Source organism: Dipteris shenzhenensis, chromosome 26 (genome assembly GCF_047967505.1).
Source record: "Dipteris shenzhenensis isolate YYH24624 ecotype China chromosome 26, Dip_SZ_1.0, whole genome shotgun sequence".
NCBI lineage: Eukaryota > Viridiplantae > Streptophyta > Polypodiopsida > Gleicheniales > Dipteridaceae > Dipteris > Dipteris shenzhenensis.
The window spans coordinates 17166808-17190979 of record NC_141621.1 but is presented as its reverse complement, the minus strand read 5'-3'; the positions used below and the strand labels follow the sequence as shown (position 1 = coordinate 17190979).

Genomic DNA, 24172 nt, shown 5'->3' with positions numbered 1-24172 from the left:
CCTCACACAACAAGCCAACGCTTGGCGACTCCCTCTCTGGTAGCTAAGCGACTCCAACAGTAGTGACTACAACAATAACCACTCACAAACTCACAAGCTCCCCATTGCTCCACAAGTAGCAACACACTAGCACTGGCACCTCCAATAGCAGTTTGAAGAGAGCTTCAATAATTGCAACACCCGATGGATCATATCCAATTCCACAGAACTGACCACACACGATTGAATAATTCTTCACAAGACATCTTCGCAATCATCGTTTCCTCCCCATGCCATCGTCACTACAAATTCTCTGCATCTTCCCTTCTCTAAGGTTCTAATTGGTTGACACATGGCAGATAAGCCACATGACCTAGGTAAGGCTATGGTTAGGTTCATTTTCTTTTTGGTTTAGTTAACCATGGTTAAGTTTATGTAGCTTTGGGGAAACTTAGTTGGGTTAGAAGGTTACCACGTGGCAGAGTGCCACCTAAGCACATAGTCCCTTTCTAAGCATAGTCCTGCATGCACAGTCCTACATGCACCATGTGAACAACCTGTGCCACATCATCAAGGGCCATTTCTTGGTTAAATCTTCGATAAGCCATAACTTGCAATCCAAGAAAAATTTGCACACACTCCAAAAAGGAAAAGTGATCACGTTTTTGAGCTCTACATAGCTATCATGTCAAAATCATTGTATGCAATTAGAAACTACCAGATTTGAAGTTTCTTCAACTGGTAAGACCTTTGCAATAGCAATGCGCACCCCAATTGTTGAGATTGGGGAAGGATTTCACACCTAGTCTACACAAATGAGGTATCTCTCGATGCATCAAAAGCTTTGGAAGACTATAAAAGAAGACATACCCACTACATAAAATGAAGCCTAGAAGGAAAAAGATGAAGCAACACTATCACTCATTGGTTTGCACTTAGGTCAAAACATAATCCATAATATAGACTCTAAGGATCATGCCAAAGATGAATGGGATGAGTTGAACATAGTGTGTGGTGCAAAATCCAAAAATAAAGAGATTCATCTTAAGATTAAATTCTATGGTTTGCACAAGGATAATCTAGGTGAGATAAGAGTTTTTAATTATTGAATAAGCATGATTATGGGCATTGATAAAGATGAGAAGGCGTATATCATGTGGTATGTATGAAATAAGAAATACAATTACTTAGAGGGCTTGTATCCTCATAGCTTGCTTGAGTAGATGCCAATCCTAGCTTAATTGTAGATAACAAAATTATTATTGTATGATACGTATGATATGATTCGATAAAGTGTTCTGCTAAAGTGAATTGAATTGGAGAAAATTAAAGAGAAGAGAAGCATATGACATTTTTGCTAAGCAAGAGGGAAGGAATGATTGTTCACTATGGCAAGCTTTTGCTCTCATAATTTCTTTACGAAATTGCTTTTATAAAATAATGAAAAATAGTTGGTATGTTAGATAATATCTTCTATGTATTGTCTAGTAGCTAAAGAAAATACAAGTTAAATAAAAAACTTTGGCATGTGATTAGATAATGACGTACATATACCCTCTACTGATCACAAAATAGTATATGTCACTTATTACTGCTCACATCAAAAGGAAAAATAATTATACTTTGTATTTGTTATTATTTCTCAATATCATACTGGTATGGGACGATGTAGATATTGAGGAATATGACAAATATAATGCTTGGACCTGTATGAATGGATGAGGTATAGTAATTTCTCTTGGTATAGGATAAGAATAAAAATAATGTATGAATGGATTCGGTATAGTAATTTCTCTTGGTACAGGATAAGAATACAAATAATCTTTCATAAGTTTTCAATTGGATAAATTCATTCTCTCTTGGTTAATGAGAGCTTAAGACCTCTTGAAGAAATTTTTTGACCATGATGATACTTGATGAATATCCAAGAGAGTACTCTTCATATCTCTACTCGTTGACTGAGAAAGTCAAATACAAAACTGAGGTTAGTTGCAATCCAAGCAAGAGGGACATTACGGAATTGTATTTATGATATTTATTGCTATGAAATTATTTATTTTAGTCAAGTGCAACTATGGCAAATTATTCCATAGGAGTGCACCAGATGTGGCAGGGATCCTAGTGGATGCTTTGTGGGGGTTAGTTGGAGATACCTAACTACCTGTGTTTTGCTAGGCTAGATGGTTAGTATTGTGGGTGATTCCATGTTAATACTATGTCACTAGTGTTACTAATGTTATTGCAATCAGTTGCAAGGTGTGTATTTTGATCTCATTTTGATGTCTGTATATCAAGCGTACAATTGCATTGAGATTAGTTGGTGTGATGATTCATCAATTGATTGTAACAATTAACACAATTGGTGGCTTGAGTACAGATGAAGAGTTGGATAATGAGGAACGAAGATGATGAAGGTGATTTGGATTGATCGAAGTATCGAATGGTTGCCAAAGGCCATGGGCCATATTGTAAAGTAATGAATATTAAGTCGTGGGTTAATTTATTTTATTAATTGTGGATGGGGACATATTAAGCCTTGTGGTATTTTGAGCTCGCAGAGCTATGTTGAGCAATCCCTGTAATTGTGGACAAGGGATGCTTTTGGATGTACTATTATTGGATCTTTGATCTTTGGAGTTATAATTATAAATACTCTAGATGGAAAGCAAGAGCCACCATCTAGCAGGGCCAGATTGGACCCCATATAGTGTCTCCTCTCTTTCTCTTATCTCCCCCACTGTTTTCTTATTCTTGATTTTATATGTTTCTAGTAAATCATGAATTTTTGTACAAGTTATGATAGACATCGAGACCCATATGTGTTGACTCTATCCTATTTGGACCTAGTGCCATCCCCTCTTGTAGCTCAAATTGCTTTCTTAGTTGCATTGCCTTGTGAGCAAGAGGTATAGCCTTCTCCTTGCATTTATTCTTTTATGCCTTTGTTTATAGCCTACTCTTTCAAGAGTTATAGACTTCTCCTTGCATCTTTTTTTTAATGCTTTGTTTGTAGCCTACTCTTGCAATCTAGTGAGAAAACTAGGGGAGTTGTCACCATCAGTCTTTGTTGGATGCCCAATAAAGTGAGACTCCTCATGTTAGAACTTTTTGGGCGTGTTCCTTGTCTTTGGAATTACAACTCTTGTGCTATGCTCCACATTAATTGCACATGGGTGTTGTAGTCCTAAAGTTTTTGCAGGGGCACCTAGTAGTATGTGGGAACTCAACAATTCTATGAGGTCCTTGGCAATGTGAAGCATTGGATGAGGGTATTTTCTACAATGGTTTGTGTGGGCATTTGGATACCTGATGGGGGCCTTGATAGGTGTATCATCTACAACAAAGGTCTTTGTACTATGCTATGATAGGTGTAGCATCTACAACAAAGGTCTTTGTGCTATGTGATTAATGTCATGTCCTTGTATTGGTAGGTTCATAGTTTGATAAACAAGGATGAATTGATCATTTTGTAAATATAATGGTGCAATGTATACTCGACACGTATATCCCTTTGTACCCTTATGGGAAATCACTCCCACAAGTTTATGATCCATAACCCTCATAGCCATGTGTCCCTTGTATGATCACTTGGTTTACTAGAGTCACATGCAATGGTGACAATTGTTGGAGAAAGACAAGGGATGGCAATGTAACTTCATGAGTCTTATACATTCCTTTGTGTGTGGGATTCATGGTTTGAGAACCTTGTTAATTAGCAAGGGTGTGCCGATAAGGCAATAGTTTGTCTTGGTGCATAGTTCATAGGAGTAGGCCTAGGGCGTTTTCATTGTTATGGCTCATGGTATCCCTACCTCCTAGAGTACAAGAAATATAAATTAGAATATTAGACCAAATATGGCAACATTTGGGCTATTGATATGGTTATGTCTATAGAAGGCACACCACCCTAACTCCCTTTGTGGAAATAGTTGTGGGCTTGTAAATTTTTTGGATCGACATTCAATTTTTTGGCGGTAGTTCATGAATCCTTAGCTTCATTCACCATTGGGTTTCTCATAATTAAAAGAGACTTTTGTTAAGGATGGTGTAAATTGCATCATCTAGATAGCCCATTAGGGGGGGGGAACCATTACTTAAACAACATGACAAAAGGAAAAAATTCGAGAAATCACCAATGTGTGGACATGCTTAGTTTGTAGGGTGTAGAAATTCTTGTATATGGATTTGATATGGGCACTTGCATAGAAAACAATTGGTATTTCAAAGAAAAAGCTCTAGCAACTCTCTTAGTTGAATGAAGCAGTTTCTTCTCCTTTGCAATTTGTCATGTTTTTTAAATTAAAGGAGAGAATACTTTTTGCAAATGATAATACTAGACATTTTTAGGTTCTACAATAAAATATAAGTAATATTTTATGCATTCTTTTTTCACAATTCTAGTTTTTTAATATTATTGACATGAAGCGTATATTTTGTCCCTACAATTTTTAAAAAATATAAAATTTTTGGGGATTTTTTTCAAAAATGGAGTTAGACTTGTCCTTTGCATGATTTTGCTGTTATTTATTATGACTCAGTGTTTAATTTGTCTCTTATTGTTAACAATACTTATGCTAATTGGTGATCAAAGAAAACAAGACTTAATTATTTGTCATATTCGAACCACAATCACATGTGCCTTCCAAATCACAATCGCATATGCCTTCCAAGTTTCTAAGGACTATTTCAATTTCCTTAATATGACATTTGCCAATGCACCAATCTAATTATTATGCATGTATAAAAGATAATGAACATAAAGAAGAGAAATCAACACAATTGGCAATTAATGCATGTATATGGGAATACAAGGAAGGTGTGGCATGCTAGCCCACCATTTTATTTCACTATTTTCTTTTGCATTTAGTGGTTTATGTACAAGAGAAAGGATTGGCGGTTGGTATAAGGAAAAGTGTTGGTATTTGGTTTATGTAAAAAGAAAGGGTTGTTGTGGCTATGCACCAAAAAAATATACACATATTAACAATCCCACTTCTCCCTCTTAAACTCTACTCATGTATGGGAGTACAAGGAAGGTGTGACATGTTAGGCCGCAATTTAATTTTACTATTTTCTTTTGACTTTGGTGGTACGCTAACGTGTAGTCGTGCTAGTAGGGATTGCTTCTACGTGGCGCAAACCAAATCAGTTGGAGACCAAATCTTGCGTGGATGTACGTCTAGGGTAGCCTAAGAGGCGTGTGAAGTTTCGTCCCCAACAGGGTTTAGGATTTAGGGTCCAGGGTTTAGGGTTTAGGGTTTAGTCGTGCTAGTAGGGATTGCTTCTACGTGGCGCAAACCAAATCAGTTGGAGACCAAATCTTGCATGGATGTACATCTAGGGTAGCCTAAGAGGCATGTGAAGTTTCGTCCCCAACAGGGTTTAGGATTTAGGGTCCAAGGTTTAGGGTTTAGGGTTTAGTCGTGCTAGTAGGGATTGCTTCTACGTGGCGCAAACCAAATCAGTTGGAGACCAAATCTTGCGTTGATGTACGCCTAGGGTAGCCTAATAGGCGTGTGAAGTTTCATCCCCAACAGGGTTTAGGATTTAGGGTCCAGGGTTTAGGGTTTAGGGTTTAGGGTTTAGTCATGCTAGTAGGGATTGCTTCTACGTGGCGCAAACCAAATCAGTTGGAGACCAAATCTTGCATGGATGTACATCTAGGGTAGCCTAAGAGGCGTGTGAAGTTTCGTCCCCAACAGGGTTTAGGATTTAGGGTCCAGGGTTTAGGGTTTAGGGTTTAGGGTTTAGTCGTGCTAGTAGGGATTGCTTCTACGTGGCACAAACCAAATCAGTTGGAGACCAAATCTTGCGTGGATGTACGTCTAGGGTAGCCTAAGAGGCATGTGAAGTTTCGTCCCCAACAGGGTTTAGGATTTAGGGTCCAGGGTTTAGGGTTTAGGGTTTAGCCGTGCTAGTAGGGATTGCTTCTACGTGGCGCAAACAAAATCAGTTGGAGACCAAATCTTGCGTGGATGTACATCTAGGGTAGCCTAAGAGGCGTGTGAAGTTTTGTGCCCAACAGGGTTTAGGATTTAGGGTCCAGGGTTTAGGGTTTAGGGTTTAGGGTTTAGTCGTGCTAGTAGAAATTGTAAAAATGTATGCATTTGTCCTTCCACGTGGCGCATACCAAATCAGTTGGAGACCAAATCTTGCATGGATGTACGTCTAGGGTAGCCTAAGAGGCGTGTGAAGTTTCGTCCCCAACAGATAAGTCCACGTGCGTATTTCATTAGTACATGCGCCATTTTTCATACGTAGTCACGAGTGCTAGTAGGGATTGTAAAAATGTACGCAACTGTCCTTCCATGTGGCGCATACCAAATCAGTTGGGCACCAAATCTTGCGTGGATGTACGTCTACGGTAGCCTAAGAGTCGTGCGAAGTTTCATTCCCAACAGATAAGTCCACATGCGTATTTCGTTAGTATGCGCCATAGCTCATACGTAGTCGTGCTAGTAGGGATTGTAAAAATGTACGCATTGTACCTTCCACGTGGCGCATACCAAATCAATTTAGACCAAATCTTGCGTGGATGTACGTCTACGGTAGCCTAAGAGCCGTGCAAAGTTTAATCTCCAACAGATAAGTCCACATGCATATTTGGTTAGTACGTGCGCCATTTCTCACACGTAGTCGTGCTAGTAAGGATTGTAAAAATGTACGCATTATACCTTCCATGTGGCGCATACCAAATAAGTTGGAGACCAAATCTTGCGTGGATGTATGTCTAGGGTGGCCTAAGAGTCGTGCGAAGTTTCATTCCCAACAGATAAATCCACATGCATATTTCGTTAGTACATGCGCCATAGCTCATACGTAGTCACGAGTGCTAGTAGGGATTGTAAAAATGTACGCATTGTACCTTCCACGTGGCGTATACCAAATCAGTTGGGCACCAAATCTTGCGTGGATGTACGACTACGGTAGCCTAAGAGCCGTGCAAAATTTAATCTCCAACAGATAAGTCCACATGCATATTTGGTTAGTACGTGCGCCATTTCTCACACGTAGTCGTGCTAGTAGGGATTGTAAAAATGTACGCATTATACCTTCCATGTGGCGCATACCAAATAAGTTGGAGACCAAATCTTGTGTGGATGTATGTCTAGGGTGGCCTAAGAGTCGTGCGAAGTTTCATTCCCAACAGATAAGTCCACACGCGCATTTCGTTAGTACATGTGCCATAGCTCATACGTAGTCACGAGTGCTAGTAGGGATTGTAAAAATGTACGCATTGTACCTTCCACGTGGCGCACACCAAATCAATTCAGACCAAATCTCGCGTGGATGTATGTCTAGGGTGGCCTAAGAGTCGTGCGAAGTTTCATCCCCAACAAGCAAGTCCACACACGTATTTCGTTAGTACGTGCGTGAATTTTCTTAGTCACGTTTTTAAAATGTCCTAATGCACAAAACAAATTACAACATTACTACTAATAAACAATTTTTTGTATTACAAACACAACAAATCCCATTGAGAAGACATCGGACATCATGTTAAAAATAGAATCTAATACAATGATGTGTATGAACGTGTATACAGCCATCATAGTGAAATACAAAATATGAGTCCATGAAAATTACAATGGTACGGTCACACAGTGAGCCTATACATATCGAATACAAAAAAGTGTAATCAACTAGTGATACCCAATAAAAATCAATCTGATCAACTGATGATCCCAAAAAATATGATATGTAATGTGCTACTCCTCAGGATCAGCTCTCATGCCAATAGTTGCAAGTATGCTCTCGTGATCCGCCACTGCAAGGCACCATCGTGGAGTGGACGTCGCCTTGCGAGTGCGAACACGACTCAAAGTAATCTTGATCCCAACAACAAGATGAGAATACATGTATGCCTCCTGATCCGCCATGTACTCCTGGAACTCAATATAGCGACCACACCTCTGTATCTGCTGAAAATAGTGGCCACCTACGATCATGCTATGAGCATTGAAGTGCATCCCATGCCCATCCACTGTATCCTCATTCAGCACACTCTTCAGCATAGAACATCGCAACAAGTAATAATCCACACCCTCCTCATTGCCCTCCGAAGCAATAACCGTGAAGATATCACCAATACGCAAAATATCTGTAAGCTGGTCATAATCTCTAGAGGAACTGAATCCCGCATCCTGATCATCATGTATCTCCTCCCAAGGCTGGAAGGGAGAAAGCACTCGCCGTACCCATGGATCGGCCCATGGTATCATGGAGCACCCTCCCCAATCATCATCAATGCATGCAGATCAAAAACATGCAAACCGTCGAGAAAAGATCGCGGGGTGAGACTCACCTACGCTCCTGATGCAATGGAAATCAAGAGTGCCAGGCACAGAACGACAATCAAAAGGCCTCGACCGATCAAGACTCCCAATGTCCACGCACCAAAAATACCGGCTCACCACCCTATCGTCACGCGACTGAAACGAGGACGTAGCACTAGTGGATAAGTGCTGGCTGCACCATCGCACCACATCATGTGCATCCTTGAAGCGATCGGCACTGTGATGCAACTGGTATCGACGCAAAGCACGCTTCACGCAAGCACCTGCACCATCGTGCTCTCCCTTACCGTGCCCTGTCTCGAAGTAGCTCCATGTGATCGGAATGCTTGTCTCACGGTGCCATCTGCAGAACCAATAAAACTGTCTAGCGGATTTGAACTGACCAATTTGAACTGACCACCGCAACCGTCTGACCAGATCCAACGCCGCTGCCATGTGACACCATGATCCCTCAAGAAACTATCATGCAAAGTGAAGCAATGCTACACAAAATGGGCATCATGCGATCGATCATCACTAATGTAGAAGTGATACTCTCGCACAATGATGCGTGAGTCCATGGTGCTATCAATGCCATCCACATGAGCCTGTGCATGACGATAGCTAATGTGCACAAATATAGCAACCTGCAATATGGCATTGAAAAAAAAATATGACTATTGAAATAATTCAATATAATGAGGCGGGGAAAAAATCAATACTCAATCACACGTCACCTGTTCGGAGAAATAATACTCCGATTGGATCTCATGCTGTGGTGCAAAGGTGTAATTCTCCGCAAAGTCCACCACTGAGACAACCACCCCTATAGGAAATGTCCTCAAACATGCACGAAACTGACGATCCTCCCATTTCGCAGTGTGCGAGTGGCGTATGTAGCGGTACAGCTTCCCTCGAAAACAGTCAATGAATACAACACGTGGTGTCTCCTTCCCCACAAGCTGCAACCTCCTCGACTGTGCACCACCATCTAATGTCAAGGTTAAGTACTCATATTGCTGCCAACGAACCATTTGCACATCACAAGTATCTAGTGCAACTCGTGGCACTCTAGCAAAGTCACCACACAAAGTACACGTGCCTTCCACACAATCAAGGGAGTGGAATAAAGCATCACCATCTCGTGTACACAATATGGAATGAATGAAGTCGCGAGGGCTAGTAGGAACCACTCCCCTATGACCATCAAGGGAACGGAATACGTCATACATCAATCCAAAATCCACATGGTAGCAACAACAGCATGTGTCACGCTCCTGAGAGCATCGCACAAACCATGGCCTGTATCGCTCAAATGACCTCTGCCCAATCTTGAACTCCAGGTGCGCCTCTACAAACTGAGTGTACAACTCAGTCTGGGTACACTCCAAAAAACATGCACCATGCTCAATGTACACACCGCGTGACACCCTCTTCCGCAATGCCTTCTTGAACACCGGGGATTCTCTGCAATGCTCCTCCCAAAACTGTTGTATGAAGGACCTAGTGGAATCATCCAACAATCGATCGCTGCGAGGTGCACGACCACTCGAAGCCCAAAGAGCATCAGTGTCACTATCCTCTAGACTCTGCCTCCTAATGATGCCTGCTCGCAATGTGCGCGGTGCAATCTGAAGAAGACGTGAAGCGGTACGCACATGGCCTATCATATGAGGTCTACTAATGGCAGCCACAATAGCACGATGTGCTGCCAAGGCATCACTGGAGTTCCTATGCTTAATAGAAGCATAGGAACGTCGAACACTGCTAAGGACCTCGCTAGATACAACCCTATCTCTACGTGCACCAAGACCAGCAAGCCTCCTACACTCTACCAAGTCAGGGTGATCAATCAGGGACGTAAGAAGAGAAGACTGCGAAGCTGGCGTGAGGTCACAAAAAAAAGACTGCATAATCTTGCTAGTACGACGACGGATAGTGGACTTCGGCAAGTCACGTCGTGAAGCAACACTGCTGCTGCAAGGTGGGGCAAGGGGATCAATGGGAGATGGTAGGGTGGACGGGGGAAGGGAGGCGCCAAGCGGAGCAGGGGGACGGGGAGGGGGGAGGGTGGAGGGGGAAGAGGTAGAGGTGGAGGCCAAAATGTAGGTGGCTAGGGGAAGGGCGGAGGCTAGAGGTAGGGGAGCGGATGAGCATGGGGGGACAATGGAGGTGGGGGTCGGGGTGGAGGTGGGATGTAGAGGTAGAGTTGGAGGTGGATCAGTGGTGGCAGCGCGAGCTCGAGCTCTAGAGGCTCTCTTGCGCTCACGAGCCTTCCGCTTGCGCTCCTCGTCAATGAGATTTGGGGGGGGGTTCCTACATCTTTCACGTCTACTAGCTCTACGGCTTTGAGAACCCATTCTCAATGAAAGTAGGATGGAAGGTGTGACAAAGTGATGAGGAGGCAAGAATGGCTAAGAATGGGTGAAATGAACCAAAACGTGGTGTCTTATAGAGAGCCTCAACTCATCCACTAGATTGCTCTTAGATTGCTCTTCATTATTATTGGTGGAGAGGTGCTAAGATTGATACTAATTGGCTTAGTTTTGGTGGAGAGGTCTGCTATGCCCAAAGCCCCGATCAGACCTTATACCTCGATCGAGGTATTTAGTGCATTGCGCATGTATGTATGAACCTCGATCGAGGTATCTCTAGGTGTCCTCGGTCACATACCTCGAACGAGGTATTGTATGCCTCACCCAGGTTATATACCTCGATCGAGGTATTGTATGCATCACACATCGTCATGTGTATACATCTGGCTGATGTGGCACCATGCATGGTCATGATGTGGTAATATAGTCTCTTCCTGCATGGTCATGATGTGGTACTGGGCCTCTTCGATGACATTGAAAGGTGATGTGGCATGATGAGTTGGCATTCATGATGTGGTAGATTGACATGGCAAATTGAGGTGGAGGGATTGGTGATGTGGCAAGGTTGAGGAGGTATGCTAAGGTGGCATTGTGTGATCACATGGCTGATGATGTGGAATGATGAGGTGGCACATGTGGCAGCACGTGTGGCAATGTAAGGTGACATGGCAAGGAGTGATGTCACATCTGCTTGATGAGATGGCACCACGTGGTCTAACAACGTGGCATGGTTTTGATGACTCAACCTTCCACATGGGCAGCATGCAGACTCCAAAGGCTTGCCACTAGGATCGGTGATGCTCCTAGCCTACCTCACCAAGCCTAATACCAAGCCTACCTTGTCTTGGTAATAGGCTTGGGTGGCCCTTTTTCCCCCACAAAAGGGAGATTTAACTGTTGGAGGCCATATCGTACGTTTCCCTTACTCAAATTTAACCAAAATTTTTTCCTCTTATTCATCATGCAGAGGACTAAAAATATTGACATTTTTGAAATGTTTGGTTATGTTTGAGAATTACTAGATTTATTTTTAATATTCTTTGTTGATCCTCTAAGGAGTAAAAGTAAAAATTAAACTTCAATCTTCCTAAATCTAACCGTTGGATTTGAGATTTGATGATTCAACCACACACCCTTATGTGCCTACTAACCTTCCACCGAATTGGATTTGCTTAATTATTCAAAATACTAAAAAAATGTGGTGTGCTACTAAAATGCATGTATTTTATGACTTTATTTATTATAAATAATTATTTATGATTAGATAAATCATTCAAAAAATTACCAATAAATCAAGTTAAGCTCTACATAATGCAAAGAGACCACTTACAAAGTTTCAATAACATTTAATCTAAAATGAGTGAGAAATTTAGAATTTAATATGACACTCTTTGTTCGTGACAAACGTGTGACCACCCTGGAACCATGCCGTGTGACACAAAGAAATTTTTTGTGTGTGCATCGAATTTTTGATCAGACTATACGATTGTGTGCACAATAGCAAGTGTGATGTTGTGTTAGAAGACTTCAAAGACTAGATCCATAGGGAAGTAGGTGAGATTTGCATTTTTGTGTGCTAAAAAGCTTGTTTTTCCACCTCCTTAGGATTGGGGAGTGAACAAAAAGTGGACACCCTTAGCTTGCTACCACCCGTGTGTGTGTAGTTTATCATGGTATTAGAGACTATGGTGCTCACAAGCCCTTGCATCTTGTCAAGGCATTAATCCCTCCTCATGCAAGGCATCATCCATCCCCAAGCGAGAGAATTCAAGCTTCATTTCTTTGTGAGAGAGTTTTTGGTGAGAGGGTGTGTGATCCCTTGCTTCAATTCTCATGCTGTGCTGACTTGAGAGATGTAGACGAGTCAACACACTCACATCCTATGGGTCTCCACTTGTTGGTTATGAGACCTAGTACCAGTTAGGTCCCTTGTCCTCTCCCACTCCCTCTGATACTCCTCGCTTCGTAAGTGCTCGCAGTAACACCCCTCGCTCTAGCTCTACCACTCCCATGACTCCTCCTTTCCCATGACGTCTGGAGAAATAATAGAAAATAATAAGGGCTCAGCAGTGATGGCCATCATGAGGTGGTTGATGAGCCACCATGTCAAGAGCGCTATTGACTGTTGGTACCAAGATGACCAAAAGAAGCAACTAGTCATTGATGAATTGAAAAGACAATACCCTAACCCCCCAACTTGGGAGTTGAATGAGAATTACATGCGAGAGCACATGGGTTTGGTCTTGAAGCACCGTAGGGCAACCTTGCATACTTCCATCGGAAAGGGAAAGGCTAAACCCAACTGGGGCCTAGAAGTTTTTCAATAAGGAGTACAGGTACCATCCCAAAAAGTTTGAGGGTCAGAGGAGGGTTGCGAGGAGACGGCTGGACTTCATAGGTACTTTGCACTTTGGTGCAGGAAGATGGTTGGTGTTCAAGGCAACTGTGGTAAGTCTACTTCTTCTCATTTAATTTATTGTTCTATCTGTTTTAATACATATTGCATGCACTTTATCTAATCTCATAAATTGGGCCCATAGCAAGCTACAATGGGTTGCCTTCCCACAAACACAGAGGTGAGACATTCCACATATGAACAAATTGAGATGGAGGCCATGGGAGTGATGGTCGATTGGGCTAAGGTGGCTGCTCGCATGGTATAAGTCTACTCCTACTTGTAATCTCACTTTTTAAATTGTTTTATTCTTTAAGTTCCAATCTAATTTCCAATTAATATGGTTTCACTCTTAGAGTGCAAGCTTGAACGTCCCATCAGTGGAGGTGAGCAGTGATGACGAGGGATTAGGCTTACATGGCTTCAATGAGGGCCAGGGATTAGGCCAGTGTGACCACATCAAGGACGAGGATGACGATTTGGATGAGCAGTAGTAGTTGTTGTATTAGTAGTAGTTTGTATATACTTTGACATGTATATGCTTCTATATGTTAGCTCGTTTGAGCGATTTTGTGTCACCCTTTTCAAAGGGTAATTTTGTAGCAAACAATGTTGTATATCTTTAGCATGTATATGCTTCTATCACTCGCCTCATTTGAGTGATTTTGTATCACCCCTTTCACAAGGGAAATTTTGTAACAAAAAACATTCTTTTGTAATTACTAAAAACAAAACATTAGTGGGGCGAAATAGCACTTGCTGTGGCCCTACTTAGCCCCACTAATGGTTTTTTAGCTTCTATTAATTATCACTATATAGCAATGTTTACCAGTGTCGCTATATAGCGACACTTATATAGCGACCGTTCTTTTTTGATGCTAATAGCGACATAAATACCGACCATTGTGCCCGTCAAAAAAAAACTTTTGTGTAAAAAAGGTCAGTATATCCATCAGGAAATGGATTATGCCTTGTAGTGAAAAAGGATATGAGAATATTATTAATGCCTTTCAAAATTATGTCATTGGTGGATGTGCAAGAGTTTTCCTTGCTAACCCATTGCATGATGCCCTCCCATGCTTGGTTGTTGCAGTTCATTGCACTTGCAGTCGATTCAATGCAAGCTTTGTTCGCAAGCAATGGGATGCCATTGGTAGCTTATGGAATGAGAGTTGAAGCCCATACTTGGTCTAATTATATGGCATGCATTTGATTGTGATGGTAGATGAAGGACATTAATGTTGTCTGTTTATGTAGAAAAAAAAGATAGTAGATTTAGGATCAAATGGGATGGATGGCCACTCTTAGCAAAAGTTTTAGAAAATGAAGTTTTTGGGCTAATGATCAAGACTTTGTACATAATGGAAAAAAATTAGTCAATGTTCTTGATAAGCCTAAGCATTAAATGGATATTGGCAATGTTTAGATCACCTTAAATCATGTTATTATTGTGTATGATGATTTTTCAATCGACAAGCATATGCTAAGAGAGGGAGATATTAGATGAGATGATTGCCAAAATTGGGCTAGAGCTCAAAGGATATGTACTAGACAAGTGCAATGGTGTTTGGGGGAACTGGGAAACAATGGAATGCATAGAAAATAGAGGAGCATGTTGGGAACATAAGCTTTTCTTGAAATTGCCAAAGACTACATTGACATCTTATTGTCTCCGCACTTGAGCCTTGTAGAACAAGTCCATCTTGTGGGCAAATTTTCCTTTTTCTTCCAAACTTGGAGTTCTCGGATTATTTAGCATACACACTATACATTGAATAAAAATTTCATAACTAAGGAGGATTTCTTCTCGATTTCTTAGATGTACAATTCTCATGCCATTTTGTGGTCTTAGTAATAAAGTACTTTAGAGAATTTTGTCCAAGCCTTAGGTTCCATTTACATCTTACAGGATCAGATGTAGTTGAAATTTTCTTTGGTAAGATTGGAAGCATGGTGGGACATGAACGTGCTTATGACTTGATGGACATGCTAAATAGTGCTAGTAGTCTGAACAGGCTTGCACACTTTGAATGTAAAGAGGATAGTCCCTTATTTACAAGGGCACATAAGAAGCAAGAACAATGCCAAAGAAAACATGCCAGAAGCTAATCTGGGATACTATAATTTTGTCTCAATTGATGATAAAATCATTGAAGCTTTAAAGAAAGGACTAAAAAGTGCTCATGAAATGTGTGAACATTTGCATATGAAGCCAAAGGGTGAGAACTTGAAGTAGTGGCTAGAACCTTGATCAACTGGCTTTGCAGATGCATATGCACAATAATATGATTCCAAAGAAGAATATCAAAAAGCAAATCATGTGTCAAATGCAAAGGAAAATGAAAATGATGCCTCCATAAGTGAAATTAGACATTTGGTAGATTCTCTCCTAAATGAGCAAGTAGTGAACCCAATTGTTAGCATTGATGGTAAGACTCTATTCAAGTCCACATTGGTAAGCCAACTAAATGGAAATCCCACACTCTGTAAAGATAGGCTTATGATGGTTAGACAAGGAGTATACCACTATAAGGAAGAGATACCTCTTGCTACATCAAATGAGAACCTATTTGGTATGGGTTCTGATTGTGTTGTATACTTTTAAGAAGAAGACAAAACAAGAAAAAGCAAAAGGAAATGCAATACAATCTCTTTGCAAAGAAAAAAGAAACAAGCTACATGGTATCTTGGACGAGATCCAAAAATGAGGAGAAAGGTTGGTGGGGATATGTCAAATATAAGAGAGGATTCAACCTCTCAGATAGACCTTTGCAGATCCAGGGACATTGATGAAAGATCTTATATTTGCAGATCCAGGTAATGTATACTCAGCATGGCAGTAAGCGGGCCACAAGGATGGCAGCATGCATGGCTAAATTTGGTGGTTCAACTCTAATTCATGTGGCTAGCTAGCATGTGAGTCATGTGTGACTTAATTTTGGCAGCCATTAATTTAATTATGAGGACAATCTAATTCCAAGCCATTATTTTAGGATGACAATCTAATTCTAGGCATCAAAAAGGTTTGAACTTCATGTTGGCATGAATGTGATGATGAATCAAACTGTACACTACAAGGCATAGGCCCTTTTTTGACGAAAATACCGATGCTTTTTACATTTTTTTAAAAAATAGGCACAAACATCGCTATTAAAGTCTTTAAAAGCATTGAAACAGAACGGTCGCTATAAACCGTCACTATATAGCGATGCTAATATAGTGACACTGATAATCGTCGCTATATAGTGACACTAGTAAACGTCGCTATATAGTGACGATTAACAGAACTTTAAAAAAAGCATTAGTGGAACAAAACAGGGCCATAGCATGCCCTGTTTTTTCCCACTAATGTTTTTAAAAAAAAAAACAAAAAAAAGATTTTTATTACAAAATTTCCCTTGCGGAAAGGGTGATACAAAATCGCTCAAATGAAATGATCGAGCAACAAAAGCATATACATGTCGAAAATATACAACATTGTTTGTTACAAAATTACCCTTTCTAAAAGAATGATACAAAATCACTCAAACGAGTGGATATACAAAATGACATACATGGTGAAGTATATGCAAACTGCTACTACTACTACTACTACTGCTCCTACTGCTACTACTACTACTACTACTACTGCTGCTGCTACTACTGCTGCTACTACTGCTGCTACTACTGCTGCTACTACTACTACTACTACTACTACTCATTTGAATCGTCCTCATCGTCTTTGTCCTCATCCTCGTCTTGTTGGCCTGTTCCTTGGTCCTCATGAGCTGTGCCTTCCCCCTGACCCTCATCACGTGTGTCTGTGATCCTTGGCCCTGGTGATTGCTCGCCTCCGATGATGGGATGCTCGAGCTTTGGCCCTAAGAGTGAACCATATAAATTGAAAATTAGATTGGAACTTAAAGAATAAAATAATTTAAAAAGTGAGATTACAAGTAGGAGTAGACTTATACCATGCAAGCAGCCACCTCAGCCCAATCGACCGTCACTCCCATTGCCTCTTACTCAATAAACCACAACTTTGTTCCTATGCAAAACGTGCATCGCTTTCTACATCTGTAGGAAGAAGGCCCATTGCAGCTTGTTGTGGATCCAATTTACGAGAGTTAGAGTTAGATAAAGTGCATGTAATATGTAGTAAAACAAATAGAACAATACATTCAATGAGAAGAAGTAGACTTACCATGGTTTCCTCGAATGCCAACCGTCTGCCTGCTGAACCAAAGTGCGAAGTACCTATGGTGTCCAGCCATCTCCTCGCAGCCCTCCTCTGACCCTCGAACATTTTGGGATGGTCCCTATTCTGCTTCTTGAAGAACTTCCAATCAGCTTTGTTGCCCAACTGGGTTTAGCCATCCCCTTTGTGATGGAAGTACACAAGGTTGATCTACGATGATTCAAGACCAAACCCATGCGCTCTCGCATATAATTCTCATTAAACTCCAAATTTGGTGGGTTAGGGCATTTTTCTTTTAATTCATCGATGATCGCTTGCTTCTTTTGGTCATCTTGATACCACCAATTGGTAGCAATGCTGCTCTTGAAGTGATGGCTCATCAACCACCTCATGGTGGCCATCACTGCTTTGCCCTTTCTATCTTCTATTATCTCTCCGAAAGCCATGATTTGATAGGAGAGGTCCTCATCTAGGTAAGGAGGACTGATGGTAGTGGCAAAGTCAGAGTGAGTGGAAGCTGTGCGAGCGCTTTCGGAGCGAGGAGTAGCAGTGGGAGTAGGAGAGGGCAAGGGACCTGATTGAAGTTACTGTGTCTCGGGACCAAGTGGAGACCTGTAGGGATGTGAGTGTGCTGACTCATCTACATCTCTCGAGTCAGCACAACATAAGCGGCCCCTCCTACTTTTCCTTCCCTTACGAGAGGCACATGCAGGTGATGACCCCTCGGAGGGGATGGCTGGATAGTAGGTCTAGCTGTCTCTGTAGGAGAGGGAATGGTTGAGGTCCTCTGAGATAGTAGAGAGAAGAATCTCACTGCCTCCTCATCAGTCATATGTGCTACAAACTCATCGGGACTCTCGAGAAAGCCATGTGCTACTAGCGAAGGAGTTCCCCGAGGGGTAGTCACAGTGCTAGGTCTGAGAGGAGTCGGGGGTAGTTGTAGTGCTATGTCCGGGACGAGGGGTAGTCCCCTCAGGTGTCACCTGAGAGGAATCAAAGTCCTCTGGAGCATAGAGATCGTGATGTCTCCTCCTGCGAGGCTGTCCGTACTCGTCGGACGTGCAACGTGATCCCATGTCTAACATAGACACAAACACGAAAACAAAAAATAAAAAACAAACATAAACATAGGCATAGGCATAGGCATAGGCAAATACATATGCTTATGATCGAAAGAGAAAACTCAGACATGCTCATGAGAGAGGGAAAAGAGGGAGGGAAAGTGAAAAAGATATTTAAAGAGGAAGACATATGCTCTTGCTTATGCTTATGCATGAGCATAAGAGAAAGAGACATATGCTTATGCTTATGCATGAGCATAAGAGCATGAGCATGAAAGAGGGGAAAGAGGGGGGAAAAGATGGAGACATATGCTCAAGAGGGAGACATATGCTCAAGAGAGGAAAGAGGGGAAAGTGGGAGGAAAGAGGGAAAGAAAAGAGGGAAAGAAAGAGGGAAAGAAAGAGAGATTGGAAGAGAGACTCATCTTATGCATAAACATAAGCATAAGCATAAGAGAAGGAGACATATGCTCATGCTTATGCTTATGCATGAGCATGAAAGAGGGAAAAGAGGGGGGAAAAGAGGAGAAGAGAGAAGAAGAGGGAAAGGAAAGAGGGAAAAAGAGACATATGCTCATGCTTATGCATGAGAATATGTCTTCTTCTCTTATGCTCATGCATAAGCATAAGCATGAGCATATGTCTCCTTCTCTTATGCTTATGCTTATGCATAAGAGGAGCTCATGCATAAGCATAAGCATAAGAGAAGGAGACATATGCTCATGCTTATGCTTATGCATGAGCATAACAGCATGAGCATGAAAGAGGGAAAAGAGGGGGAAAAGAGGAGAGGAGAGAAGAAGAGGGAAAGGAAAGAGAGATTGGAAGAAGGGAAAGAGGGGGGGGAAGAGAGAAGAAGAGGGAAAGGAAAGAGGGAAAAAGAGACATATGCTCATGCTTATGCATGAGCATATGTCTTCTTCTCTTATGCTCATGCATAAGCATAAGCATGAGCATATGTCTCCTCCTCTTATGCTTATGCTTATGCATAAGAGGAGACATATGCTCATGCATAAGCATAAGCATAAAAGAATGAGACATATGCTCATGCTTATGCTTATGCATGAGCATAAGAGCATGAGCATGAAAGAGGGAAAAGAGGGGGAAAAAGAGGGGAAGAGAGAAGAAGAGGGAAAGGAAAGAGAGATTGGATGAGGGGAAAGAGGGGGGGAAAGAGAGAAGAAGAAGGAAAGGAAAGAGGGAAAAAGAGACATATGCTCATGCTTATGCATGAGCATATGTCTCCTTCTCTGGTAGGAGAGAGGGGAAGGGAAGGAGAGGATAGACCGAAGGGGAGACGGAGGTAGGCTGAGGGGGAGGCGTGGGACCTACCGGATAATTGAGCTACTGAAATGCCTTCTCCTCATATGGGGGGCTTACATGTAGAGTTAGCTGGTTCCCGCGTAGTTACACGAGAGTGGAGCATTGATATCTAACAGTCTTTTGGGTATGGGATCATTTGGAATCCAATACCAACCTAGTATATATGAAGATTTGATGGGAAAAAGAATTGAAATGAGCATAGTTATCATAATCTTGATTCATGCATCTCCATGTTAATCACATGCTTATCTCAAACAATAAAGACTTCAAATGGACCTGCAGCTTGAACACAAATAGGTTGAAAGTCTCCACAACTGAAACCTACAAGTGCAACATCCAACTCTTTGTCTATCCCTCTCATACTTTATATGGCATGAGGAGGATCGTCATACTTTTCACCTTTGAGTGAAGGGGCAATGCTTGCTTGGGTGTAGCCAATTGCAAAACTCTTTTTGGGGCCATCTTGGGACCGTGACATGATGCGCTTCTGGGTGAATATTTGATTTTTGTGCAGACCCGTGCTCTCGCCGAAAAATTTCCCAATGTCATGAAGGCGTACTAGCGTAATAATGAGACACAATCTATTTGTTCTGAACACCACAATTCTTGACACACGACATCTCTGCATTGCTTTGCACAGCACAGTTTGTGGCCTCAACTACCTAACCACTTATCATCATGTAGCCTTTTGCCGTAGCATTGCCACCTATCACTGGGCACCACACCCATGGAGATCATTAAAATTGAAGGTTGGCTTGGTCCATGGCGTAATAATTAGATGCAATCTATCATTCTAAACACTGCTGCAATGCAATCTTTGGCCTGACCACCTATCATCGTGCAGCCTTTTTCTGCATCTTTGCCCACAACCCATGCAAATCATAGGTTAGCTAGGAGATACCACCGCATTGGTAGCCTGATGACCTATTATTGCCCAAATTCAAGGTTGTCTTGGAGAGACCACCGTGCTGGTTCTTGGAGTTATAGCTCCGTTACCTATTTCTATGTATTACAAGAGGTCTATGATGATGAGTGCACTGGCAAATAGAAGGAGATATATGGCAGCCACTGCATTGGTTCTTGGAGTTATATATTTGTGTACCAGGGAAAATGTATTCCGTTGTGCAACCAAGCAAAATGCAATTGGCGATATGGCCCCTGAGGGTCCCCTCTAGGGGCAAGGGCCATATCGACATGCCATTTCTATCGAGTGGCATCCTAGATATTGTATAATGCATGTCAATATGGCCCTTGCCGCTAGAGGGGCCCCTCAAGGGCCATGTCATCAAGTGCATTTTTTGAGAGTTTACTTCTATTTTTCTAGATGTATCTCCATGTGCAACCACAATGGTGGGTTGTTGGAGTTATTTTAGCACTATTTTGGTCATAAACCAAGAAAATTGTAGTCCTTCTTTCTTGGCATTTTAGTCCTCATTGCAAAAAACATAAATGAGGGCAAAAGTACAATTTATCGAGTGAAAATCGAGCAAAAGATATTACAATATAAATCTACATCCAATAACAGATTATATAAAAATTAGCAACCTATACCGAGCAAAAATTAAACAGAGGATCTTACATTTATAAAAACTAGGCAATTGCTGAGAGCCTTAAAGGCCAAAAGATTACAACTAGCAACCATAACCATTCTAATATAAAAGTTAACAATAGTGCATACTAGATTATAGCCCCCCCAACAAGTCGAGAGTACTCTGCTCTAAAAATACTGAGACCTTCATTGACATCTAGGGGGAACCCATACAGCACAGCCATAAAGAGGCCCTTTGTGAGCATGTCATCTAAGGAGGCGACATCCAGATATGTGGGGAATCAATTGTGCGAATGAAGGGTCTCCACTAGTGCTAGCATTTCTACTCTAGGTGAGTGCAACGCAATCACCTTATACGAGAAGGTAGATAACATTGGGATCACAGAGCATTGAGGGGGGGGTGGTAGTACACATCATGAAGATGAGTGGGTGAGTAGCAGATGAGTAGGGGAGTAGATAAATGATGAGAGTTAGAGAAGGAAGCATGGAACAAAGTAGAGCAGGGGCAGAAAAGAGCTGGAGGAGGGGTGTCGGGCAAAGTAGCTGAGCGTGTGGAGCAAAGTAGTAGAGAAGGGGCAGATGAGAGCAACGTAGTAAAATGCCAACTGCCACGGATCTTATATATATTATAAAGTTTGAGCCACCATGGTGGCTGAAGCCTAGGGTTCCATCCATATTAATTGTAGGCCACTGTGGTGGAATCTTAGGCGTCGATGGGCTATTAATCATGAAGCAGACACCATGTGGTGGGTGGAAGGCCACTCCGATGGCTGGTAATTAACTGCCAGCCTGGTGGAACCTTAGCCATGATACATGTGGCTAATGAGAGCCACCACCACGGGACAATAATTCCCACAAAGGTAAATCATGAAGGTCTAATCACTCATTACCATGCACTCTAGCTCTCTACTGACAATAATTCCCACAAAGGTAAATCATGAAGGTCTAATCACTCATTACCATGCACTCTAGTTCTCTACTGATCATGCAAGTCCCATGACTAGTAATTTTTACTGCACTCATAGTGATCATGCATGCTTAATCTCGATGGTGGGTGAGCGGTGGCTAGTAATTTAAATTGCCAGCTCGGTGGAATCGTAGCCACAATAGATGTGGCTGTAATCACTCACTATCATGCACTCTAGTACTTTACTGAGCATCCGAGCCCAGTGACTGGTAATTTTTACTGCACTCATAGTGATCATGCATGCTTAAGACATTTGGTGGGTGAGTGGTGGTGGCTAGTAATTTTAACTGCTAACCCAATGGAATTATAGCCATTAGCCATGACAGGCATGGCTAATGACAGCCACCACCACTGGGAAGTAATTCCCACAAAAGTAAATCATGAATCCTAATCACCTGTAATCCCTCATTACCATGAACTCTAGTAATCTCTTGAGCATGCAAGCCCAATGATTGGTAATTTACTGCACTGGTAGTAATCATGGATACAAGCTCGGTGGTGGTAACTGGAAGCTAAGTAATTGCGGGCCAATACTGTGGCTCATAATTAATTGCCAGCTTGGTGGGTCTTAGCCACCACTACAGATGTGGCTAGGAATCTTAGATGCCACCACCTCTAATCACTCATCACCATGCAAGTCAGTACTGCCACCTTGAATTAGTCAAAATTTGGGCCAACCACCATTGTGGCTCTCACCTTGACAATGTAGTCGGGCTACTACAACCACCACAGTGGCTCTCACCTTGACAGTGTAGTCGGGCTACAAACTGCCATTCCATTCCCTTAACCGTTTCATCTTCTATCCCTCTCAACCATTTCGTCTCCCTTGCAAATTGCAATTGGACTACAAACTCAAGCCTCCACTATTGAGCCACTATTCCATTTGATTCACTGTTTCATTTTCTATCCCTCTCGACCATTTCTTTCTCCCTGTGGCAATTGGACTACAAACTCAAGCCTCCACTATTCCATTTCCTTCAGTATTTCATCTTCTATCCCTCTTGACCATTTTTGTCTCCCTTGCACTCTTCTTGCAACTTCTATCCCCTCTCATAATGGACCTTGCATAGTCTGGGAGCTCCTCACATAATCTTTCCTCCCCCTCTGTAGCACAATGTGAGAGCCCCTCCTCCCTTGGTCTTGAAATTGTGACATATGGGAGCTCCTCTCTCACTCTTCAAAAGACCAATTTGGATGCTCTCCAAAACTTCACCAGGTTGGTACAGGAGGTGAATGTGAAGGAGGGGCGATCTCTATGGAAACAAGTGGGGGTTGCTTGGCACCTCCTTGGAGGGTTCTGACCTCCACTACTAGCCTAGCTGATTCAGTAAGTTTGAGGCCAGCTCACTCATATCTAAGCCCTTGGGCTCTTTGATCTCCTTCTTGATCGTCTCCACACTGGAAAACCTGACCGATGGTGATACTTCTGATGGGGTTAGGGTTTTATCCGAGCTAGCCTTGTCCATCATATTATCACTTATAGGGATAGCCACCTTGCTGCATAGGTCAAAGGAGGTATGATTCATAACCATCAGGTGGTCATGCAACTTCGGGTCTGCCAATCTGCTGATGACGGAGCGAGGAAACAATCATTTGTCGCTCATTTTCTCATATGGTTTGCAACAAGAATTGAGGTGCTTGATTCTGGATATGTAATCCCTAAGGGATTCCTTGTCATTCTGCTTCACCTCATATAGCTGATTAATTGGGCTTCATTTATGGTGATTGGGAGTGTACCCCACAATGAAGGCTTTTCTCAATGTCTCCAAGTTGACTTTCTCTTCTGGGGTGAGAGCCCTATACCATTGGCCTTCTTTGCCATCTAGTCTTAGACCAAATGCATTAGCCCTTTCTAGATCTGTGGGAGCTTCAAAGGCTTCACATATCTGCTCAAATTGCTCCACATGGGAGACCGGGTCTCCCTCCCCAAGGAATTTGGTCATTCACTTGGAGATGGCTATGGGATGGCTACTTGAGGGATTCGTGATACCTTTGAGAAACACTGGGGCATGTGGAGCCGGTGTGGCTCCCCCTCCTAGGGCATTCACCAAAATGTGCATTGTCTCATCT

General features: G+C 42.1%; 1 pseudogene; it reads left to right on the top strand.

Annotated features, from left to right (window-relative positions):
* The first annotated feature begins 13991 nt into the window (after nucleotides 1–13991).
* LOC147884745 (uncharacterized) lies at nucleotides 13992–14652 on the top strand (annotated as a pseudogene).
* The last annotated feature ends 9520 nt before the right edge of the window (nucleotides 14653–24172 follow it).